Raw genomic sequence first — 19,749 nt, 5'->3', positions numbered from 1 at the left:
ATGGAAAACGGCAAAATATTGCCTAATTCGATGATATTTTGTTTAAATCACATGAAGGAAAAGGAGATGATAAACGTTAAAATATTGCTAAATTCAATGATTTTTCGTACGAAGCAAAATGCAAGAAAACTTGTTTAAAATGCAATATTATGCGAAATTCTGAGATTTGAAGGCCAAATCACATATCGTGATACTACATGAAATAGTATCGAAATATTGGTAAAAATGAATATATTTACGTAATATCAAACTACATGAAAAACGTGAAAAAAGTCACTATATAACCATATTTGAGGATTTTAACTTCAAATCATAGAGCGAGGTTTCGTATTATTTAGTTCCAAGAAAAGACATGACAATGTTGTTTCCAATACAAATGATAAAAAACAATGTGTTTTCATTAGAATTAACTATAATGTTCTTGATTTTCCGTTTATATTAACGAGGGAAGATGTACACGTAAAACCGCTCTAATCCGGCTGAAACGTCGATATATGCAATAAAAACCGAACTTCTCCCCTTTTCAATATCTTACTCAGTATTTTAACGAGAAACAAATAGATGATTGAAAATGAAGTATTTAAGGTTATTATTTAATTAATTATGTGTTTGCATCATTTTTATCGTATATATATATGAATTAATACCCATGGATGGAAAATTCACGAAAACGTGGAAAACGGCAAAATATTGCCTAATTCGATGATATTTTGTTTAAATCACATGAAGGAAAAGGAGATGATAAACGTTAAAATATTGCTAAATTCGATGATTTTTTATACGAAGCAAAATGCAAGAAAACTTGCTTAAAATGCAATATTATGCGAAATTCTGAGATTTGAAGGCCAAATCACGTATCGTGATACTACATGAAATAGTATCGAAATATTGGTGAAAATGAATATATTTACGTAATATCAAACTACATGAAAAACGTGAAAAAAGTCACTATATAACCATAATTAAGGATTTTAACTTCAAATCATAGAGTGAGGTTTCGTATTATTTAGATCCAAGAAAAGACATATGACAATGTTGTTTCCAATACAAATGATAAAAAACAATGTGTTTTCATTAGAATTAACTATAATGTTCTTGATTTTCCGTTTATATTAACGATGGAAGATGTACACGTAAAACCGCTCTAATCCGGCTGAAACGTCGATATATGCAATAAAAACCGAACTTCTCCCCTTTTCAATATCTTACTCAGTATTTTAACGAGAAACAAATAGATGATTGAAAATGAAGTATTTAAGGTTATTATCTAATCAATTATGTGTTTGCATCATTTTTATCGTAGATATATATGAATTAATACCCATGGACTGGAAAATTCACAAAAACGTGGAAAACGGCAAAATATTGCCTAATTCGATGATATTTTGTTTAAATCACATGAAGGAAAAGGAGATGATAAACGTTAAAATATTGCTAAATTCGATGATATTTCGTACGAAGCAAAATGCAAGAAAACTTGCTTAAAATGCAATATTATGCGAAATTCTGAGATTTGAAGGCCAAATCACATATCGTGATACTACATGAAATAGTATCGAAATATTGGTAAAAATGAATATATTTACGTAATATCAAACTACATGAAAAACGTGAAAAAAGTCACTATATAACCATATTTGAGGATTTTAACTTCAAATCATAGAGCGAGGTTTCGTATTATTTAGTTCCAAGAAAAGACATATGACAATGTTGTTTCCAATACAAATGATAAAAAACAATGTGTTTTCATTAGAATTAACTATAATGTTCTTGATTTTCCGTTTATATTAACGAGGGAAGATGTACACGTAAAACCGCTCTAATCCGGCTGAAACGTCGATATATGCAATAAAAACCGAACTTCTCCCCTTTTCAATATCTTACTCAGTATTTTAACGAGAAACAAATAGATGATTGAAAATGAAGTATTTAAGGTTATTATCTAATCAATTATGTGTTTGCATCATTTTTATCGTATATATATATGAATTAATACCCATGGATGGAAAATTCACAAAAACGTGGAAAACGGCAAAATATTGCCTAATTCGATGATATTTTGTTTAAATCACATGAAGGAAAAGGAGATGATAAACGTTAAAATATTGCTAAATTCGATGATATTTCGTACGAAGCAAAATGCAAGAAAACTTGCTTAAAATGCAATATTATGCGAAATTCTGAGATTTGAAGGCCAAATCACATATCGTGATACTACATGAAATAGTATCGAAATATTGGTAAAAATGAATATATTTACGTAATATCAAACTACATGAAAAACGTGAAAAAAGTCACTATATAACCATATTTGAGGATTTTAACTTCAAATCATAGAGCGAGGTTTCGTATTATTTAGTTCCAAGAAAAGACATATGACAATGTTGTTTCCAATACAAATGATAAAAAACAATGTGTTTTCATTAGAATTAACTATAATGTTCTTGATTTTCCGTTTATATTAACGAGGGAAGATGTACACGTAAAACCGCTCTAATCCGGCTGAAACGTCGATATATGCAATAAAAACCGAACTTCTCCCCTTTTCAATATCTTACTCAGTATTTTAACGAGAAACAAATAGATGATTGAAAATGAAGTATTTAAGGTTATTATCTAATCAATTATGTGTTTGCATCATTTTTATCGTATATATATATGAATTAATACCCATGGACGGAAAATTCACGAAAACGTGGAAAACGGCAAAATATTGCCTAATTCGATGATATTTTGTTTAAATCACATGAAGGAAAAGGAGATGATAAACGTTAAAATATTGCTAAATTCGATGATTTTTTGTACGAAGCAAAATGCAAGAAAACTTGCTTAAAATGCAATATTATGCGAAATTCTGAGATTTGAAGGCCAAATCACGTATCGTGATACTACATGAAATAGTATCGAAATATTGGTAAAAATGAATTTATTTACGTAATATCAAACTACATGAAAAACGTGAAAAAAGTCACTATATAACCATATTTGAGGATTTTAACTTCAAATCATAGAGCGAGGTTTCGTATTATTTAGTTCCAAGAAAAGACATATGACAATGTTGTTTCCAATACAAATGATAAAAAACAATGTGTTTTCATTAGAATTAACTATAATGTTCTTGATTTTCCGTTTATATTAACGATGGAAGATGTACACGTAAAACCGCTCTAATCCGGCTGAAACGTCGATATATGCAATAAAAACCGAACTTCTCCCCTTTTCAATATCTTACTCAGTATTTTAACGAGAAACAAATAGATGATTGAAAATGAAGTATTTAAGGTTATTATCTAATCAATTATGTGTTTGCATCATTTTTATCGTATATATATATGAATTAATACCCATGGACGGAAAATTCACAAAAACGTGGAAAACGGCAAAATATTGCCTAATTCGATGATATTTTGTTTAAATCACATGAAGGAAAAGGAGATGATAAACGTTAAAATATTGCTAAATTCGATGATTTTTCGTACGAAGCAAAATGCAAGAAAACTTGCTTAAAATGCAATATTATGCGAAATTCTGAGATTTGAAGGCCAAATCACATATCGTGATACTACATGAAATAGTATCGAAATATTGGTAAAAATGAATATATTTACGTAATATCAAACTACATGAAAAACGTGAAAAAAGTCACTATATAACCATATTTGAGGATTTTAACTTCAAATCATAGAGCGAGGTTTCGTATTATTTAGTTCCAAGAAAAGACATATGACAATGTTGTTTCCAATACAAATGATAAAAAACAATGTGTTTTCATTAGAATTAACTATAATGTTCTTGATTTTCCGTTTATATTAACGAGGGAAGATGTACACGTAAAACCGCTCTAATCCGGCTGAAACGTCGATATATGCAATAAAAACCGAACTTCTCCCCTTTTCAATATCTTACTCAGTATTTTAACGAGAAACAAATAGATGATTGAAAATGAAGTATTTAAGGTTATTATCTAATCAATTATGTGTTTGCATCATTTTTATCGTATATATATATGAATTAATACCCATGGACTGGAAAATTCACGAAAACGTGGAAAACGGCAAAATATTGCCTAATTCGATGATATTTTGTTTAAATCACATGAAGGAAAAGGAGATGATAAACGTTAAAATATTGCTAAATTCGATGATTTTTAGTACGAAGCAAAATGCAAGAAAACTTGCTTAAAATGCAATATTATGCGAAATTCTGAGATTTGAAGGCCAAATCACGTATCGTGATACTACATGAAATAGTATCGAAATATTGGTAAAATGAATATATTTACGTAATATCAAACTACATGAAAAACGTGAAAAAAGTCACTATATAACCATATTTAAGGATTTTAACTTCAAATCATAGAGCGAGGTTTCGTATTATTTAGATCCAAGAAAAGACATATGACAATGTTGTTTCCAATACAAATGATAAAAAACAATGTGTTTTCATTAGAATTAACTATAATGTTCTTGATTTTCCGTTTATATTAACGATGGAAGATGTACACGTAAAACCGCTCTAATCCGGCTGAAACGTCGATATATGCAATAAAAACCGAACTTCTCCCCTTTTCAATATCTTACTCAGTATTTTAACGAGAAACAAATAGATGATTGAAAATGAAGTATTTAAGGTTATTATCTAATCAATTATGTGTTTGCATCATTTTTATCGTATATATATATGAATTAATACCCATGGACTGGAAAATTCACAAAAACGTGGAAAACGGCAAAATATTGCCTAATTCGATGATATTTTGTTTAAATCACATGAAGGAAAAGGAGATGATAAACGTTAAAATATTGCTAAATTCGATGATATTTCGTACGAAGCAAAATGCAAGAAAACTTGCTTAAAATGCAATATTATGCGAAATTCTGAGATTTGAAGGCCAAATCACATATCGTGATACTACATGAAATAGTATCGAAATATTGGTAAAAATGAATATATTTACGTAATATCAAACTACATGAAAAACGTGAAAAAAGTCACTATATAACCATATTTGAGGATTTTAACTTCAAATCATAGAGCGAGGTTTCGTATTATTTAGTTCCAAGAAAAGACATATGACAATGTTGTTTCCAATACAAATGATAAAAAACAATGTGTTTTCATTAGAATTAACTATAATGTTCTTGATTTTCCGTTTATATTAACGAGGGAAGATGTACACGTAAAACCGCTCTAATCCGGCTGAAACGTCGATATATGCAATAAAAACCGAACTTCTCCCCTTTTCAATATCTTACTCAGTATTTTAACGAGAAACAAATAGATGATTGAAAATGAAGTATTTAAGGTTATTATCTAATCAATTATGTGTTTGCATCATTTTTATCGTATATATATATGAATTAATACCCATGGATGGAAAATTCACAAAAACGTGGAAAACGGCAAAATATTGCCTAATTCGATGATATTTTGTTTAAATCACATGAAGGAAAAGGAGATGATAAACGTTAAAATATTGCTAAATTCGATGATATTTCGTACGAAGCAAAATGCAAGAAAACTTGCTTAAAATGCAATATTATGCGAAATTCTGAGATTTGAAGGCCAAATCACATATCGTGATACTACATGAAATAGTATCGAAATATTGGTAAAAATGAATATATTTACGTAATATCAAACTACATGAAAAACGTGAAAAAAGTCACTATATAACCATATTTGAGGATTTTAACTTCAAATCATAGAGCGAGGTTTCGTATTATTTAGTTCCAAGAAAAGACATATGACAATGTTGTTTCCAATACAAATGATAAAAAACAATGTGTTTTCATTAGAATTAACTATAATGTTCTTGATTTTCCGTTTATATTAACGAGGGAAGATGTACACGTAAAACCGCTCTAATCCGGCTGAAACGTCGATATATGCAATAAAAACCGAACTTCTCCCCTTTTCAATATCTTACTCAGTATTTTAACGAGAAACAAATAGATGATTGAAAATGAAGTATTTAAGGTTATTATCTAATCAATTATGTGTTTGCATCATTTTTATCGTATATATATATGAATTAATACCCATGGACGGAAAATTCACGAAAACGTGGAAAACGGCAAAATATTGCCTAATTCGATGATATTTTGTTTAAATCACATGAAGGAAAAGGAGATGATAAACGTTAAAATATTGCTAAATTCGATGATTTTTTGTACGAAGCAAAATGCAAGAAAACTTGCTTAAAATGCAATATTATGCGAAATTCTGAGATTTGAAGGCCAAATCACGTATCGTGATACTACATGAAATAGTATCGAAATATTGGTAAAAATGAATTTATTTACGTAATATTCAAACTACATGAAAAACGTGAAAAAAGTCACTATATAACCATATTTGAGGATTTTAACTTCAAATCATAGAGCGAGGTTTCGTATTATTTAGTTCCAAGAAAAGACATATGACAATGTTGTTTCCAATACAAATGATAAAAAACAATGTGTTTTCATTAGAATTAACTATAATGTTCTAGATTTTCCGTTTATATTAACGATGGAAGATGTACACGTAAAACCGCTCTAATCCGGCTGAAACGTCGATATATGCAATAAAAACCGAACTTCTCCCCTTTTCAATATCTTACTCAGTATTTTAACGAGAAACAAATAGATGATTGAAAATGAAGTATTTAAGGTTATTATCTAATCAATTATGTGTTTGCATCATTTTTATCGTATATATATATGAATTAATACCCATGGACGGAAAATTCACAAAAACGTGGAAAACGGCAAAATATTGCCTAATTCGATGATATTTTGTTTAAATCACATGAAGGAAAAGGAGATGATAAACGTTAAAATATTGCTAAATTCAATGATTTTTCGTACGAAGCAAAATGCAAGAAAACTTGTTTAAAATGCAATATTATGCGAAATTCTGAGATTTGAAGGCCAAATCACATATCGTGATACTACATGAAATAGTATCGAAATATTGGTAAAAATGAATATATTTACGTAATATCAAACTACATGAAAAACGTGAAAAAAGTCACTATATAACCATATTTGAGGATTTTAACTTCAAATCATAGAGCGAGGTTTCGTATTATTTAGTTCCAAGAAAAGACATATGACAATGTTGTTTCCAATACAAATGATAAAAAACAATGTGTTTTCATTAGAATTAACTATAATGTTCTTGATTTTCCGTTTATATAAACGATTGAAGATGTACACGTAAAACCGCTCTAATCCGGCTGAAACGTCGTTATATGCAATAAAAACCGAACTTCTCCCCTTTTCAATATCTTACTCAGTATTTTAACGAGAAACAAATAGATGATTGAAAATGAAGTATTTAAGGTTATTATCTAATCAATTATGTGTTTGCATCATTTTTATCGTAGATATATATGAATTAATACCCATGGATGGAAAATTCACAAAAACGTGGAAAACGGCAAAATATTGCCTAATTCGATGATATTTTGTTTAAATCACATGAAGGAAAAGGAGATGATAAACGTTAAAATATTGCTAAATTCGATGATATTTCGTACGAAGCAAAATGCAAGAAAACTTGCTTAAAATGCAATATTATGCGAAATTCTGAGATTTGAAGGCCAAATCACATATCGTGATACTACATGAAATAGTATCGAAATATTGGTAAAAATGAATATATTTACGTAATATCAAACTACATGAAAAACGTGAAAAAAGTCACTATATAACCATATTTGAGGATTTTAACTTCAAATCATAGAGCGAGGTTTCGTATTATTTAGTTCCAAGAAAAGACATATGACAATGTTGTTTCCAATACAAATGATAAAAAACAATGTGTTTTCATTAGAATTAACTATAATGTTCTTGATTTTCCGTTTATATTAACGAGGGAAGATGTACACGTAAAACCGCTCTAATCCGGCTGAAACGTCGATATATGCAATAAAAACCGAACTTCTCCCCTTTTCAATATCTTACTCAGTATTTTAACGAGAAACAAATAGATGATTGAAAATGAAGTATTTAAGGTTATTATCTAATCAATTATGTGTTTGCATCATTTTTATCGTATATATATATGAATTAATACCCATGGACGGAAAATTCACGAAAACGTGGAAAACGGCAAAATATTGCCTAATTCGATGATATTTTGTTTAAATCACATGAAGGAAAAGGAGATGATAAACGTTAAAATATTGCTAAATTCGATGATTTTTTGTACGAAGCAAAATGCAAGAAAACTTGCTTAAAATGCAATATTATGCGAAATTCTGAGATTTGAAGGCCAAATCACGTATCGTGATACTACATGAAATAGTATCGAAATATTGGTAAAAATGAATTTATTTACGTAATATCAAACTACATGAAAAACGTGAAAAAAGTCACTATATAACCATATTTGAGGATTTTAACTTCAAATCATAGAGCGAGGTTTCGTATTATTTAGTTCCAAGAAAAGACATATGACAATGTTGTTTCCAATACAAATGATAAAAAACAATGTGTTTTCATTAGAATTAACTATAATGTTCTTGATTTTCCGTTTATATTAACGATGGAAGATGTACACGTAAAACCGCTCTAATCCGGCTGAAACGTCGATATATGCAATAAAAACCGAACTTCTCCCCTTTTCAATATCTTACTCAGTATTTTAACGAGAAACAAATAGATGATTGAAAATGAAGTATTTAAGGTTATTATCTAATCAATTATGTGTTTGCATCATTTTTATCGTATATATATATGAATTAATACCCATGGACGGAAAATTCACAAAAACGTGGAAAACGGCAAAATATTGCCTAATTCGATGATATTTTGTTTAAATCACATGAAGGAAAAGGAGATGATAAACGTTAAAATATTGCTAAATTCAATGATTTTTCGTACGAAGCAAAATGCAAGAAAACTTGTTTAAAATGTAATATTATGCGAAATTCTGAGATTTGAAGGCCAAATCACATATCGTGATACTACATGAAATAGTATCGAAATATTGGTAAAAATGAATATATTTACGTAATATCAAACTACATGAAAAACGTGAAAAAAGTCACTATATAACCATATTTGAGGATTTTAACTTCAAATCATAGAGCGAGGTTTCGTATTATTTAGTTCCAAGAAAAGACATATGACAATGTTGTTTCCAATACAAATGACAAAAAACAATGTGTTTTCATTAGAATTAACTATAATGTTCTTGATTTTCCGTTTATATTAACGAGGGAAGATGTACACGTAAAACCGCTCTAATCCGGCTGAAACGTCGATATATGCAATAAAAACCGAACTTCTCCCCTTTTCAATATCTTACTCAGTATTTTAACGAGAAACAAATTGATGATTGAAAATGGAGTATTTAAGGTTATTATCTAATCAATTATGTGTTTGCATCATTTTTATCGTATATATATGAATTAAAACCCATGGACTGAAAATTCACAAAAACGTGGAAAACGGCAAAATATTGTCTAATTCGATGATATTTTGTTTAAATCACATGAAGGAAAAGGAGATGATAAATGTCAAAATATTGCTATATTCGATGATTTTTCGTACGAAACAAAATGCAAGAAAATTGCTTAAAATGCAATATTATGCGAAATTCTGAGATTTGAAGGCCAAATCACATATCGTGATACTACATGAAATAGTATCGAAATATTGGTAAAAATGAATATATTTACGTAATATCAAACTACATGAAAAACGTGAAAAAGTCACTATATAACCATATTTGAGGATTTTAACTTCAAATCATAGAGCGAGGTTTCGTATTATTTAGATCCAAGAAAAGACATATGACAATGTTGTTTCCAATACAAATGATAAAAAACAATGTGTTTTCATTAGAATTAACTATAATGTTCTTGATTTTCCGTTTGTATTAACGATGGAAGATGTACACGTAAAAACGCTCTAATCCGGCTGAAACGTCGATATATGCCATAAAAACCGAACTTCTCCCCTTTTTAATATCTTACTCAGTATTTTAACGAGAAACAAATAGATGATTGAAAATGAAGTATTTAAGGTTATTATCTAATCAATTATGTGTTTGCATCATTTTTATCGTATAAATATATGAATTAATACCCATGGACGGAAAATTCACAAAAACGTGGAAAACGGCAAAATATTGCCTAATTCGATGATATTTTGTTTAAATCACATGAAGGAAAAGGAGATGATAAACGTTAAAATATTGCTAAATTCGATGATTTTTCGTACGAAGCAAAATGCAAGAAAACTTGCTTAAAATGCAATATTATGCGAAATTCTGAGATTTGAAGGCCAAATCACATATCGTGATACTACATGAAATAGTATCGAAATATTGGTAAAAATGAATATATTTACGTAATATCAAACTACATGAAAAACGTGAAAAAAGTCACTATATAACCATATTTGAGGATTTTAACTTCAAATCATAGAGCGAGGTTTCGTATTATTTAGTTCCAAGAAAAGACATATGACAATGTTGTTTCCAATACAAATGATAAAAAACAATGTGTTTTCATTAGAATTAACTATAATGTTCTTGATTTTCCGTTTATATTAACGAGGGAAGATTTACATGTAAAACCGCTCTAATCCGGCTGAAACGTCGATATATGCAATAAAAACCGAACTTCTCCCCTTTTCAATATCTTACTCAGTATTTTAACGAGAAACAAATAGATGATTGAAAATGAAGTATTTAAGGTTATTATCTAATCAGATGTATATATGATGCTAATGTGTTTGCATCATTTTTATCGTATATATATGAATTAAAACCCATGGACTGAAAATTCACAAAAACGTGAAAAAACGGCAAAATATTGCCTAATTCGATGATATTTTGTTTGAATCACATGAACGAAAAGGAGATGATAAACGTCAAAATATTGCTATATTCGATGATTTTTCGTACGAAACAAAATGCAAGAAAACTTGCTTAAATGCAATATTATGCGAAATTCTGAGATTTGAAGGCCAAATCACATATCGTGATACTACATGAAATAGTATCGAAATATTGGTAAAAATGAATATATTTACATAATATCAAACTACATGAAAAACGTGAAAAAAGTCACTATATAACCATATTTGAGGATTTTAACTTCAAATCATAGAGCGAGGTTTCATATTATTTAGATCCAAGAAAAGACATATGACAATGTTGTTTCCAATACAAATGATAAAAAACAATGTGTTTTCATTAGAATTAACTATAATGTTCTTGATTTTCCGTTTATATTAACGAGGGAAGATTTACATGTAAAACCGCTCTAATCCGGCTGAAACGTCGATATATGCAATAAAAACCGAACTTCTCCCCTTTTCAATATCTTACTCAGTATTTTAACGAGAAACAAATAGATGATTGAAAATGAAGTATTTAAGGTTATTATCTAATCAATTATGTGTTTGCATCATTTTTATCGTATATATATGAATTAAAACCCATGGACTGAAAATTCACAAAAACGTGGAAAACGGCAAAATATTGCCTAATTCGATGATATTTTGTTTGAATCACATGAAGGAAAAGGAGATGATAAACGTCAAAATATTGCTATATTCGATGATTTTTCGTACGAAACAAAATGCAAGAAAACTTGCTTAAAATGCAATATTATGCGAAATTCTGAGATTTGAAGGCCAAATCACATATCGTGATACTACATGAAATAGTATCGAAATATTGGTAAAAATGAATATATTTACATAATATCAAACTACATGAAAAACGTGAAAAAAGTCGCTATATAACCATATTTGAGGATTTTAACTTCAAATCATAGAGCGAGGTTTCATATTATTTAGATCCAAGAAAAGACATATGACAATGTTGTTTCCAATACAAATGATAAAAAAAATGTGTTTTCATTAGAATCATTTATAATGTTCTTGATTTTCCGTTTATATAATAACGATGGAAGATGTACACGTAAAACCGCTCTAATCCGGCTGAAACGTCGATATATGCAATAAAAACCGAACTTCTCCCCTTTTCAATATCTTACTCAGTATTTTAACGAGAAACAAATAGATGATTGAAAATGAAGTATTTAAGGTTATTATCTAATCAGATGTATATATGATGCTAATGTGTTTGCATCATTTTTATCGTATATATATGAATTAAAACCCATGGACTGAAAATTCACAAAAACGTGAAAAAACGGCAAAATATTGCCTAATTCGATGATATTTTGTTTGAATCACATGAACGAAAAGGAGATGATAAACGTCAAAATATTGCTATATTCGATGATTTTTCGTACGAAACAAAATGCAAGAAAACTTGCTTAAATGCAATATTATGCGAAATTCTGAGATTTGAAGGCCAAATCACATATCGTGATACTACATGAAATAGTATCGAAATATTGGTAAAAATGAATATATTTACATAATATCAAACTACATGAAAAACGTGAAAAAAGTCACTATATAACCATATTTGAGGATTTTAACTTCAAATCATAGAGCGAGGTTTCATATTATTTAGATCCAAGAAAAGACATATGACAATGTTGTTTCCAATACAAATGATAAAAAACAATGTGTTTTCATTAGAATTAACTATAATGTTCTTGATTTTCCGTTTATATTAACGAGGGAAGATTTACATGTAAAACCGCTCTAATCCGGCTGAAACGTCGATATATGCAATAAAAACCGAACTTCTCCCCTTTTCAATATCTTACTCAGTATTTTAACGAGAAACAAATAGATGATTGAAAATGAAGTATTTAAGGTTATTATCTAATCAATTATGTGTTTGCATCATTTTTATCGTATATATATGAATTAAAACCCATGGACTGAAAATTCACAAAAACGTGGAAAACGGCAAAATATTGCCTAATTCGATGATATTTTGTTTGAATCACATGAAGGAAAAGGAGATGATAAACGTCAAAATATTGCTATATTCGATGATTTTTCGTACGAAACAAAATGCAAGAAAACTTGCTTAAAATGCAATATTATGCGAAATTCTGAGATTTGAAGGCCAAATCACATATCGTGATACTACATGAAATAGTATCGAAATATTGGTAAAAATGAATATATTTACATAATATCAAACTACATGAAAAACGTGAAAAAAGTCGCTATATAACCATATTTGAGGATTTTAACTTCAAATCATAGAGCGAGGTTTCATATTATTTAGATCCAAGAAAAGACATATGACAATGTTGTTTCCAATACAAATGATAAAAAAAATGTGTTTTCATTAGAATCATTTATAATGTTCTTGATTTTCCGTTTATATAATAACGATGGAAGATGTACACGTAAAACCGCTCTAATCCGGCTGAAACGTCGATATATGCAATAAAAACCGAACTTCTCCCCTTTTCAATATCTTACTCAGTATTTTAACGAGAAACAAATAGATGATTGAAAATGAAGTATTTAAGGTTATTATCTAATCAATTATGTGTTTGCATCATTTTTATCGTATATATATATGAATTAATACCCATGGACGGAAAATTCACAAAAACGTGGAAAACGGCAAAATATTGCCTAATTCGATGATATTTTGTTTAAATCACATGAAGGAAAAGGAGATGATAAACGTTACAATATTGCTAAATTCGATGATTTTTTGTACGAAGCAAAATGCAAGAAAACTTGCTTAAAATGCAATATTATGCGAAATTCTGAGATTTGAAGGCCAAATCACGTATCGTGATACTACATGAAATAGTATCGAAATATTGGTAAAAATGAATTTATTTACGTAATATCAAACTACATGAAAAACGTGAAAAAGTCACTATATAACCATATTTGAGGATTTTAACTTCAAATCATAGAGCGAGGTTTCGTATTATTTAGTTCCAAGAAAAGACATATGACAATGTTGTTTCCAATACAAATGATAAAAAACAATGTGTTTTCATTAGAATTAACTATAATGTTCTTGATTTTCCGTTTATATTAACGAGGGAAGATGTACACGTAAAACCGCTCTAATCCGGCTGAAACGTCGATATATGCAATAAAAACTGAACTTCTCCCCTTTTCAATATCTTACTCAGTATTTTAACGAGAAACAAATAGATGATTGAAAATGAAGAATTTAAAGTTATTATCTAATCAATTATGTGTTTGCATCATTTTTATCGTATATATATGAATTAAAACCCATGGACTGAAAATTCACAAAAACGTGGAAAACGGCAAAATATTGCCTAATTCGATATTTTGTTTAAATCACATGAAGGAAAAGGAGATGATAAACGTTAAAATATTGCTAAATTCGATGATTTTTCGTACGAAGCAAAATGCAAGAAAACTTGCTTAAAATGCAATATTATGCGAAATTCTGAGATTTGAAGGCCAAATCACATATCGTGATACTACATGAAATAGTATCGAAATATTGGTAAAAATGAATATATTTACGTAATATCAAACTACATGAAAAACGTGAAAAAAGTCACTATATAACCATATTTGAAGATTTTAACTTCAAATCATAGAGCGAGGTTTCGTATTATTTAGTTCCTAGAAAAGACATATGACAATGTTGTTTCCAATACAAATGATAAAAAACAATGTGTTTTCATTAGAATTAACTATAATGTTCTTGATTTTCCGTTTATATTAACGAGGGAAGATGTACACGTAAAACCGCTCTAATCCGGCTGAAACGTCGATATATGCAATAAAAACCGAACTTCTCCCCTTTTCAATATCTTACTCAGTATTTTAACGAGAAACAAATAGATGATTGAAAATGAAGTATTTAAGGTTATTATCTAATCAATTATGTGTTTGCATCATTTTTATCGTATATATATATGAATTAATACCCATGGACGGAAAATTCACAAAAACGTGAAAAACGGCTAAATATTGCCTAATTCGATGATATTTTGTTTAAATCACATGAAGGAAAAGGAGATGATAAACGTTAAAATATTGCTTAATTCAATGAATTTTCGTACGAAGCAAAATGCAAGAAAACTTGTTTAAAATGCAATATTATGCGAAATTCTGAGATTTCAAGGCCAAATCACATATCGTGATACTACATGAAATAGTATCGAAATATTGGTAAAAATGAATATATTTACGTAATATCAAACTACATGAAAAACGTGAAAAAAGTCACTATATAACCATATTTGAGGATTTTAACTTCAAATCATAGAGCGAGGTTTCGTATTATTTAGTTCCAAGAAAAGACATATGACAATGTTGTTTCCAATACAAATGATAAAAAACAATGTGTTTTCATTAGAATTAACTATAATGTTCTTGATTTTCCGTTTATATTAACGAGGGAAGATGTACACGTAAAACCGCTCTAATCCGGCTGAAACGTCGATATATGCAATAAAACCCGAACTTCTCCCCTTTTCAATATCTTACTCAGTATTGTAACGAGAAACAAATAGATGATTGAAAATGAAGTATTTAAGGTTATTATCTAATCAATTATGTGTTTGCATCATTTTTATCGTATATATATGAATTAAAACCCATGGACTGAAAATTCACAAAAACGTGGAAAACGGCAAAATATTGCCTAATTCGATGATATTTTGTTTAAATCACATGAAGGAAAAGGAGATGATAAACGTCAAAATATTGCTATATTCGATGATTTTTCGTACGAAACAATATGCAAGAAAACTTGCTTAAAATGCAATATTTTGCGAAATTCTGAGATTTGAAGGCCAAATCACATATCGTGATACTGCATGAAATAGTATCGAAATATTGGTAAAAATGAATATACTTACGTAATATCAAACTACATGAAAAACGTGAAAAAAGTCACTATATAACCATATTTGAGGATTTTAACTTCAAATCATAGAGCGAGGTTTCATATTATTTAGATCCAAGAAAAGACATATGACAATGTTGTTTCCAATACAAATGATAAAAAACAATGTGTTTTCATTAGAATTAACTATAATGTTCTTGATTTTCCGTTTATATTAACGATGGAAGATGTACACGTAAAACCGCTCTAATCCGGCTGAAACGTCGATATATGCAATAAAAACCGAACTTCTCCCCTTTTCAACATCTTACTCAGTATTTTAACGAGAAACAAATAGATGATTGAAAATGAAGTATTTAAGGTTATTATCTAATCAGTTATGTGTTTGCATCATTTTTATCGTATATATATGAATTAAAACCCATGGACTGAAAATTCACAAAAACGTGGAAAACGGCAAAATATTGTCTAATTCGATATTTTGTTTAAATCACATGAAGGAAAAGGAGATGATAAACGTTAAAATATTGCTAAATTCGATGATTTTTCGTACGAAGCAAAATGCAAGAAAACTTGCTTAAAATGCAATATTATGCGAAATTCTGAGATTTGAAGGCCAAATCACATATCGTGATACTACATGAAATAGTATCGAAATATTGGTAAAAATGAATATATTTACGTAATATCAAACTACATGAAAAACGTGAAAAAAGTCACTATATAACCATATTTGAAGATTTTAACTTCAAATCATAGAGCGAGGTTTCGTATTATTTAGTTCCTAGAAAAGACATATGACAATGTTGTTTCCAATACAAATGATAAAAAACAATGTGTTTTCATTAGAATTAACTATAATGTTCTTGATTTTCCGTTTATAATAACGAGGGAAGATGTACACGTAAAACCGCTCTAATCCGGCTGAAACGTCGATATATGCAATAAAAACCGAACTTCTCCCCTTTTCAATATCTTACTCAGTATTTTAACGAGAAACAAATAGATGATTGAAAATGAAGTATTTAAGGTTATTATCTAATCAATTATGTGTTTGCATCATTTTTATCGTATATATATATGAATTAATACCCATGGACGGAAAATTCACAAAAACGTGGAAAACGGCAAAATATTGCCTAATTCGATGATATTTTGTTTAAATCACATGAAGGAAAAGGAGATGATAAACGTTAAAATATTGCTAAATTCGATGATTTTTTGTACGAAGCAAAATGCAAGAAAACTTGCTTAAAATGCAATATTATGCGAAATTCTGAGATTTGAAGGCCAAATCACGTATCGTGATACTACATGAAATAGTATCGAAATATTGGTAAAAATGAATTTATTTACGTAATATCAAACTACATGAAAAACGTGAAAAAGTCACTATATAACCATATTTGAGGATTTTAACTTCAAATCATAGAGCGAGGTTTCGTATTATTTAGTTCCAAGAAAAGACATATGACAATGTTGTTTCCAATACAAATGATAAAAAACAATGTGTTTTCATTAGAATTAACTATAATGTTCTTGATTTTCCGTTTATATTAACGAGGGAAGATGTACACGTAAAACCGCTCTAATCCGGCTGAAACGTCGATATGTGCAATAAAAACCGAACTTCTCCCCTTTTCAACATCTTACTCAGTATTTTAACGAGAAACAAATTGATGATTGAAAATGAAGTATTTAAGGTTATTATCTAATCAATTATGTGTTTGCATCATTTTTATCGTATATATATGAATTAATACCCATGGACTGAAAATTCACAAAAACGTGGAAAACGGCAAAATATTGCCTAATTCGATGATATTTTGTTTAAATCACATGAAGGAAAAGGGGGATGATAAACGTCAAAATATTGCTAAATTCGATGATTTTCCGTACGAAACAAAATGCAAGAAAACTTGCTTAAAATGCAATATTATGCGAAATTCTGAGATTTGAAGGCCAAATCACATATCGTGATACTACATGAAATAGTATCGAAATATTGGTAAAAATGAATATATTTACGTAATATCAAACTACATGAAAAACGTGAAAAAAGTCACTATATAAACATATTTGAGGATTTTAACTTCAAATCATAGAGCGAGGTTTCGTATTATTTAGATCCAAGAAAAGACATATGACAATGTTGTTTCCAATACAAATGATAAAAAACAATGTGTTTTCATTAGAATTAACTATAATGTTCTTGATTTTCCGTTTAAATTAACGATGGAAGATGTACACGTAAAACCGCTCTAATCCGGCTGAAACGTCGATATATGCAATAAAAACCGAACTTCTCCCCTTTTCAATATCTTACTCAGTATTTTAACGAGAAACAAATAGATGATTGAAAATGAAGTATTTAAGGTTATTATCTAATCAATTATGTGTTTGCATCATTTTTATCGTATATATATATGAAAAAATACCCATGGACGGAAAATTCACAAAAACGTGGAAAACGGCAAAATATTGCCTAATTTGATGATATTTTGTTTAAATCACATGAAGGAAAAGGAGATGATAAACGTTAAAATATTGCTAAATTCGATGATTTTCCGTACGAAGCAAAATGCAAGAAAACTTGCTTAAAATGCAATATTATGCGAAATTCTGAGATTTGAAGGCCAAATCACATATCGTGATACTACATGAAATAGTATCGAAATATTGGTAAAAATGAATATATTTACGTAATATCAAACTACATGAAAAACGTGAAAAAAGTCACTATATAACCATATTTGAGGATTTTAACTTCAAATCATAGAGCGAGGTTTCGTATTATTTAGTTCCAAGAAAAGACATATGACAATGTTGTTTCCAATACAAATGATAAAAAACAATGTGTTTTCATTAGAATTAACTATAATGTTCTTGATTTTCCGTTTATATTAACGAGGGAAGATGTACACGTAAAACCGCTCTAATCCGGCTGAAACGTCGATATATGCAATAAAACCCGAACTTCTCCCCTTTTCAATATCTTACTCAGTATTTTAACGAGAAACAAATAGATGATTGAAAATGAAGTATTTAAGGTTATTATCTAATCAATTATGTGTTTGCATCATTTTTATCGTATATATATGAATTAAAACCCATGGACTGAAAATTCACAAAAACGTGGAAAACGGCAAAATATTGCCTAATTCGATGATATTTTGTTTAAATCACATGAAGGAAAAGGAGATGATAAACGTCAAAATATTGCTATATTCGATGATTTTTCGTACGAAACAATATGCAAGAAAACTTGCTTAAAATGCAATATTTTGCGAAATTCTGAGATTTGAAGGCCAAATCACATATCGTGATACTGCATGAAATAGTATCGAAATATTGGTAAAAATGAATATACTTACGTAATATCAAACTACATGAAAAACGTGAAAAAAGTCACTATATAACCATATTTGAGGATTTTAACTTCAAATCATAGAGCGAGGTTTCGTATTATTTAGATCCAAGAAAAGACATGACAATGTTGTTTCCAATACAAATGATAAAAAACAATGTGTTTTCATTAGAATTAACTATAATGTTCTTGATTTTCCGTTTATATCAACGATGGAAGATGTACACGTAAAACCGCTCTAATCCGGCTGAAACGTCGATATATGCAATAAAAACCGAACTTCTCCCCTTTTCAATATCTTACTCAGTATTTTAACGAGAAACAAATAGATGATTGAAAATGAAGTATTTAAGGTTATTATCTAATCAGTTATGTGTTTGCATCATTTTTATCGTATATATATGAATTAAAACCCATGGACTGAAAATTCACAAAAACGTGGAAAACGGCAAAATATTGTCTAATTCGATGATATTTTGTTTAAATCACATGAAGGAAAAGGAGATGATAAACGTCAAAATATTGCTATATTCGATGATTTTTCGTACGAAACAAAATGCAAGAAAATTGCTTAAAATGCAATATTATGCGAAATTCTGAGATTTGAAGGCCAAATCACATATCGTGATACTACATGAAAT

The sequence above is a fragment of the Procambarus clarkii genome, chromosome 67 (genome assembly GCF_040958095.1).
Source record: "Procambarus clarkii isolate CNS0578487 chromosome 67, FALCON_Pclarkii_2.0, whole genome shotgun sequence".
Lineage (NCBI taxonomy): Eukaryota > Metazoa > Arthropoda > Malacostraca > Decapoda > Cambaridae > Procambarus > Procambarus clarkii.
This window is presented reverse-complemented; position numbering follows the sequence as displayed.